This window comes from Sorex araneus, chromosome 4, assembly GCF_027595985.1.
Source record: "Sorex araneus isolate mSorAra2 chromosome 4, mSorAra2.pri, whole genome shotgun sequence".
NCBI lineage: Eukaryota > Metazoa > Chordata > Mammalia > Eulipotyphla > Soricidae > Sorex > Sorex araneus.
Window position 1 is genome coordinate 189,628,837 of NC_073305.1, and position 7,768 is coordinate 189,636,604.

Genomic DNA, 7,768 nt, shown 5'->3' on the forward strand with positions numbered 1-7,768 from the left:
TCTCCATTCATCCTAGCCCTAAGATTTTAGAAGCCTCTCTTTACTCGTCCTTCCCACTGGTGCCACATTAGAGGCTCTTTCAGGGTCAGGGGAATGAGACCCATCATTGTTACTGGTTTTGGCACATAAATACACCATGGGGAGTTTGCGAGGCTCTCCCATGTGGGCAGAAAACTCTCGGTAGCTTGCCAGTTTCTCCAAGAGGGAGAACTAGGCTATAAGAGGTCATGAGAGCCTCCTGGAGCTTGGTTTTATATAATTTGGTTTTTTATAATTTGGGCTACATTATATATAAATAATAATTTATAATTCAAATAAATTATAAATACAACCGGATTTTTTTTCTTTTTGGCTGTATTTTAAAGACACTGTGGTGTTAAGGATCAAACCCAAGCTCCCATATGCAAAGCCAAAGTTCTAAGCCTTTGATTTTCTCTCTGGCTGTAAAAAATGACTTCTTTCGATGCTGTGAGGAATTGAATGGGGGACCTCACACATTTTAAAGTATAGTTTAAAGTATAGTTTAAGAAATGAGAGGGGAGACTGTGTAAAAACACACACACACAAAAAAGAAAAAGGGGCGCCACACCAGGGAGGTTGAAGGCGATGATGAGGCAGGTGAAGGAAAGAACGGAACCAAGATGGTTGGTCTCACCGCAGTTTATTCCAAACTCCTTTCTCCATTCTCCTCCGATTCTCCTCCTGCTTCTTCTTCCCCCACCCTACTTCATTCTCTCTCCTGCTTCCACTCGAACTCGCCCCCAGCACCCTCATCAGCCTCCTTAAATCCCTCCACCTCCAGGCGGGGCTTACACAATAGGTGTGGTTACAGTCAATAGGGGGTAAAGTTCTATCCCTTAGGGGATGCTTTCACTAGGACAGAATCTCTTTCAGCAGGACATCCGCCCAAGAGCCGAATCCCATGGGTGTGTTTCCCCTCTCTTTGTCCAACTAACATATAAGTGTTCATATTATTAATCATTTTGTAAGGACATAGCAAGAGACGCATTAAGCTTATAGAATTGATCTCCAGTAGTCACCTCAATCTCAGACTACAGCGCTCAGGCCAGATTAGTCTTTCCTAGCCCTAGCAGGGCCCTAGTCTCGTCGTTGCTTTTGGATCATGACATGACATGCCCATGACCAAGCTCTTAACATATAGTTAAGCATTAGGCGCTTTGGCCAGGCCCATCTCGATGCCAGGGTAGCACATAACTCACCACTTGCCCTGGGTCCGTCCCATCCCTCATTGGGACCCTGCTTTTGAGGGTGCTAGGAAGTAAGGCCAGCTGAGGCTTAAGTCAAGAATGCAGATGCCCAGGAATGAATAATATTTGAAGCCAATTAAATCCCATGTTACCAAAGCATATTAATAAATGTCTTTCTTTGTCCACACAAAAAGGATATTGTTTTAAGGTAAACTATTCAAAAGACATAATGAGAGGAGAAAGACAATATTAACTTACAATACAAGCTCACTGTCCTAGCAAGGTCTGACCTTACAAATTAACAGAGTTTGATTAGAGGAAGAGCAGATAAACTGGTAGAAGTGGTTACAGATAAACAAAGGAATGGGAGTGACTCGGGAGCACTTTGATGGGTGTGACTGATAAACCTAAGATCCTAGTGGCAAGGGGAGCAGGACAAACCAATGATATCCAACAGGAGACAACACAATCGACACCACAGAAATTCAAAGGATCATCAGGATTAGTTGGAAAATTTTTATGCCATGAAACTTGAGAACCTAGATGAAATAGATACAATCTTGGACTCCTGTGGCCTTCCAAGTTTGAATCACAATGAAAAAGATCATCTTAGTCAACTATCAAAGAAATAGAAATGGTTATCATGTGTCCCCTAAAACAAAAGCCCAGGCCCAGATGGGTTATTGGTGAGTTTTTCCAAACCTTTCAATACAACATAATCTCAGTCTCTTTCAGGCTCTTTAATAAAGCTGAAGAAACAAGAATCTTCTCAAGCAGTTTCTGTGAGACAAATACCATGCTAACACCAGAAGCAGACAGATTTCACCAAAAAACAGAGACTATAGATCCATCTCCCTGTTGAATGCAGATGCAAAGATCCTCACCAAAATCTCAGCATTCTGCTACTTTATATTCCACATATGGGTGCCATCTTTCTGTGTCTGTCTCTTTCTTTCTGACTCATTTCACTCAACATGTTTCTCACGGTGATTTACTAATAAAAATTTAAAAAAAAATTTCAGCAAATCCTACCACCTAGGATCCATCCGGGGGCATTCAAAGATGGTGCAACACACACAAATCAATCACTGTAATACACCCTATCAATACAAGAAAAAATTAAAATCAAATACTGATTTCAGTAGATGTGGAGAAAACATTTGATAAGATTCAACATTTACTCACGATCCAAAAATTGAAAACTGGTCAGTCACATGCAAACATTCCTCAACGTGATTAAATCCATTTACCACAGGGCCATGGCAAACATCATATTCAACAGTGAAAACTGAAACGCTTCCCTCCAAAATCAGGCACAAGACAAGGCTGCCTCCCCCACCACGCCTTTCACAGTACCAGAAGCCCTTGGCATAGCAGGTAGGCAAGAGAGAGCTGTTAGGGGTATCCAGGTCAGAGAGGTCCGGAACTATCTGTGGGATTTCAGTTCTTGTGGAATGTGTGTAACATGTTCCTCCCAAGGGGACAGAGAAGAGGTGCGAGCACCGATAAGGCGACAGAGTGATCAAAGGAGGGGACGTGGAGGAGTCCAGGGCCCCGTCAAGTATGGAGGCTAAGGGAAAGGCATCACAACGTCTTTAACACACCTGGACGCCACCTGTAGGGGTGAGCAGGCAGAGTCACAGCTGGAACTCGATGGGAGACAGCAAGAAATCTTGGAGACCTGGGAGGGCTGGAGAGCCGGGATTGTGATGAGGTGTCACTCGGGTCTGGAGGACACCCCAGCCCACGGCAGGCTCTGTCTCCACCCGAGGACTGTCGTGCCTCTAGGGGTACAATTCATGATTCTCTGCACCTATCATTCCAGGAACGAGGCCTACAACACAGTTACAGCGTCTGATCTTCCAGTAAGAGTGTCCCCATTAACATTTACCGGAAGAAAATATGGGGGACATTGGCATGTCCGCAAGCCAAGTGCTGAATTAGTTCTGGAGATAATATCATTTTGAATGAATCAAATCCAAAGGATTTATATCTAACTGAGCATCAGACATGATGTATATTTAAATATATCAGCTAGACCTGAGAGCCGAAACTGAGCAAACTGTGATGATAAGGAATAATTTTAGGCCACAGTCATAATAAATGGATTCTGAAAAATTATAGTTTGCCTTCATAAAAGCATTCCTTTCTAAAATTTATTTTCAAATTTATGAATGGATCTAAATCAAGTTTTAATATGGGCCCACATCCAAGTTGTGTTACTCTGCATCCCGAATAAGAGCATTACTAAGCATACTAAAGATGAAGACAAACCAATTTCAAATGAGCTTACTAGTTCAAGTTTAAATTAAATGTATAAAAATTTCCCACATTAAAGGACGAGGGTGTATGATCTAAACTAGGACAGAGGCACTCATTTTTCTGTTACCTTGGTTACTGTGAGTGGAGAAAGACAGGTGATAGATAATATAGATGATGAATCTTCAATAGGCAAGATAGAAAGATTAGATAGATGACTGATAGGTAGGTAAAGTGTTTCTGGAGACATTTTAGAATTTTTTGATATGAAAAAATATAACTGGCTATTTGTGACCCAGTGGAAAATTGCCATTTGTGATAAGGCATGATCAAATGAGCCGTGTGTTATCTTTTCAGAATCATTCCATTTTAAGTGACATCTAGATTAAATATCTGGATCCCCTGGCACCTGAATTCTGCCATTTTAATGTCTTATTTTTGAGCTTATTCCCAGTTTTCTCGGCCCGTTCCCTCTCTCCTTGGCCACGGGGAGAGAGTCACAGGATTGAACAGGGCTTCACCAAGTTCCCTGTCCCAACAGACACTTTAAAAAGAAAATAAGTTATTTCTGGAAAATGCTGCCTCTGGAACTTCTCCTTCTAAGCAATTGACAATGTGCTGAAGGAACGTCTGAAAGATTAGAGGCGCTCGGTTTTAGTTTAATTATCCCCTTGACTGGCTGTGGAAACTTGGACAAATCCATTAATCTAATTGCTTTTCTGCTAATCTTTAACACGGGCCTTCATTTAAAATCCGAAGATGTGTAGAATTTGAAGAAACTTTAAAATCATCTGACTTTACTCGGGTTTCTTTTCAGATCGTATAAATCTTTTGCCTTCTAAAATCATCTGATCTAATTAAAATCATCTGATTTTACTTATATTTATTTTATGAGTACTAATATTTTTCTTGTGAAAAGATTGTCAAGTAAATAATGTTTATTAGTTATGCATTAAAATTTTATTGGGGAGTGACTTGGGGAAACATATTAAGCTATAATTTAAGTGGAAACTGATAATTTTTAAATGTGTTTTAATTAGAAGAAAAATTAAATATTTTTCACCACTTGTCGACATTTATTTCTTGCTGATGACTTGTAACACATTCTTCACAAAAGATGGCAGGGGCAGAATTTAGTAAAGTTGACAGAATATCAGCATTGAGAGCTTCTGGGTGTGCAGAATTATAGACATTTTCATAGTTTTTATACTGTTGTGTCATTTCTCACCTGTTACTTGTCATCCATTGATCTTCGATTTGCTTGAGTGGGTGCCAGTAATGTCTCCATTTGTCCCTGTCACATGCTAGTGTAGCCCAATGATGTCTGCTTGCTCCAGGAACAGGAAGAGCCTCAAATCATTCATTCAGGGTTTGATGAAGAAGTCTGACTATCTCGTTGGTAGGCGGCCACTCGGTCTTTTGAGGTCCCGTGGAATCCAGTCGGTAACAGCTCTAGTCCAGTGGTCATCTCTGAATTGCATTATGTGTCTGGCCCATCTGATTTTTGACACTTTGGCAAACGAGACAGCATCCCTGATTTCTTGACCGTTGATAGAAGTCGGAACTCCGGATTCCTTCTCTCACTTGAGTAAAACGTGGTACTCCAAGCATAGCTCTTTTGGTTCCTCTTTGGGATACCCAAATAGCGTTCTCATTCTGTTTGCATAGGGCCCAGGTCTCTGAGGCGTATGTTAGTGCAGGAAGAACGGTGGAGTCTCAGAGAGCCCAGTAAGCTACTGAGAGTATCCTGCCCACACGGCAGAGCCTGGCAAGCTACCCATGGCGTATTTGATATGCCAAAAAAGTAACAACAATGGGCCTCATACTGTTGTGTATTTCCCAACATTTCTAAGAGGATTCAGTATTATTTTCATAACACTACAATATAGTTTTTCTATTCAATGATGTTTACATTTTGAGATCTTACACTTCTTGTCCCATAAAAACTCAACTTTCTTATTTCCAAAGTGGAAGAGTATAAAAGTAGATAAAAAAAGTCATGTTATTTTGATATTAAAACAGCAGAACTACAGAGAGCATGAGGAGACTTTCCAGAATTGGGGAAAATGTTTGCAGATATGTATCTGACGACGGGCTGGTGTCGGACATATGATGAGTATTTGCAACTCAGCCATGAGAAAGTCCAGCAACGTCCCTGCAGCAGGGACGAGACCTGGGGAAATGCCTCTCCAAGACAGATATGCGTGAACTGCAGGCCACAGAGGGAAGGGTGCGCACCCTGCATTCTTCTGACCCTGGGAAGGCCCCGGGCAGCACATGTGGTCGGTCACCTAAGCACCGCCAGGAGAAAATCCTAAACAGGCCAATAGGACCCCAAAACTAACAGGAAGGAAAGAAAGAAGCAGGAGCAGGGGAAGGCTGGAGGAAGAGGAGGAAGGAGGAAGGAGTAGCGGGAAGAAAGAATGAAGAGGAGGAGGAGGGGGAGGAATCCAGAGGGCCAGTGTGCTTGGGCGACAGCCCGCACTGCGCATCCCCAGGGGGACGCTGATGGACTCGAGGACACCTCAGGGCAAGGGGCCGCCCTACAGAGCAGGACACTCAGAGCAAGGGGCCGCACCTACGGAGCAGGACACCCATGTGCTGTGCAGTGACCGGATCTCGTGCTGAGCTGGTGGGACAGCGAGAGGGCGTCCATTGACGTCTCACGGGACCAAGACAGTCCTGCCCAGTTCCCCACCACTGGCCCCTGCTATTGACCCAGCTGAGCTGAGTCCGAACGTCCATGTCAAACTGGGCTGGTGAAGGTTCACCGGAGCTCGACTCATGACTGCCAACAGCAGAAGCAGCCGACTCACCGGGTGGGCGAGAGAAAAGCCCATGCAATGACCATCAGCCATGCGAGACGTGGAGACAGAGGCAGCGCAGGGGAGGACGTGTCCCTCTGGGGTTGGTGGAGGCCCAGGGCAGCGGGCAGAGAAGCTCGAGCTAACAGAGTCAGAATGAGGGTCGGCGACTCACAGTTCTCAGGACAGTGAGGGCCCTCCGTGTGGCACTGCTCAGCCATCTCTCACCTGCCCACGATGGCCTGGCCTGTGCCATGTCCCCTCCATGCATGTGCTCCTGGCCTGGAACCACAGCTGCAACCCCTGCCCCTGGGCCTCTCTGGGTCCTCGCTGGGCCTCCCGGGCCCTCGGCTTCCCTCAGCCTCTGGCCATGGCTGTCCGCCCGCCATGGATAGCCCCACCCCTGCACTTTGCCCACTGACCGACATAGGCTGGCTGCCCGCCATGGACAGCCTCACCCTTCCACTGTCCCCACTGACCGCCACAGGCCAGCCGCCCGCCATGGACAGCCCCGTCCCCCCACCCTAGCAGTCACAGTTCTTGGGGGGATCAGAGCCCCTTTTTCTTTCTTAGGGGTGGGGGCTGGGCCACACCGGCTCTCTGCAGGGCCTGCTCTGGCTCTGTGCTCAGGGGTCACTCCGGGACGCCATACAGGGGACCTGGCCTGGGTCGTCTTACCACTTTACTCTTGCTCGGGCCCCAAAGGCTCTGTCTTATCCAACACAAGACATAACTTCGGTGTTCTTATTCTTTTAGCTACAGAAACAAAGTAGCTCGGATGCTATGGAGTTTGGGGTCAGTGACCAGATTCATGGTTCCCTGGAAGATTACCCGCCGGTGGAAAGTGCTCATCCCACGCTGAAGTCAACACCCCTGGGCCCATGCTCCAAGCTGAGCATCCAGATGAAGAAGCTGAAGAGCAAACGTGGCAGGAGAGAGTCCTGCCCACCCCCAGCCTTGCTCCCCCGTGACGTACGCCATGACGTCAGGGGCTACGGGTCTGCGACATTGACCGAGACTCTCGGGTGAGCTTGACCGCTGGGGGCCCGTCCCTCCCCCCGTGAGGAGGGGGTGGTGTGACACCACTTCCCACTGAGAGCCACAGCACACGCTCTCGCACACTTACACTCACCTCACGGCACGTGCCAGGAGCACCGGGTGGGCATTGAGACGCCAGCCTGTCTCGACCAGAGGGATTCTCAGAGCAGAGCTCCGCAGAGCTCCGGTGGGACAAGGGTCTGTCCCGGATGCGTGAGCATGTGCATTCATGAGCAGACGACGAGCCTTGTGAACAGGGGACGCCACAAAGGCAGCTGTCCGTGCGGGAACAACTGAGGCCCGAGCCCTGGACTCCGTGGACAGGCACCAGGGTCAGACCCCAGAGACATCAGGAGGGTCCTGGGCATCTGTCTGCACCCCCCGGACAGTGAGCAGACACAAAGACCCCAGGAGCACCAGGGGGTTCCTGGGCGTCCATCTCCACCCCCGGACGGTGAG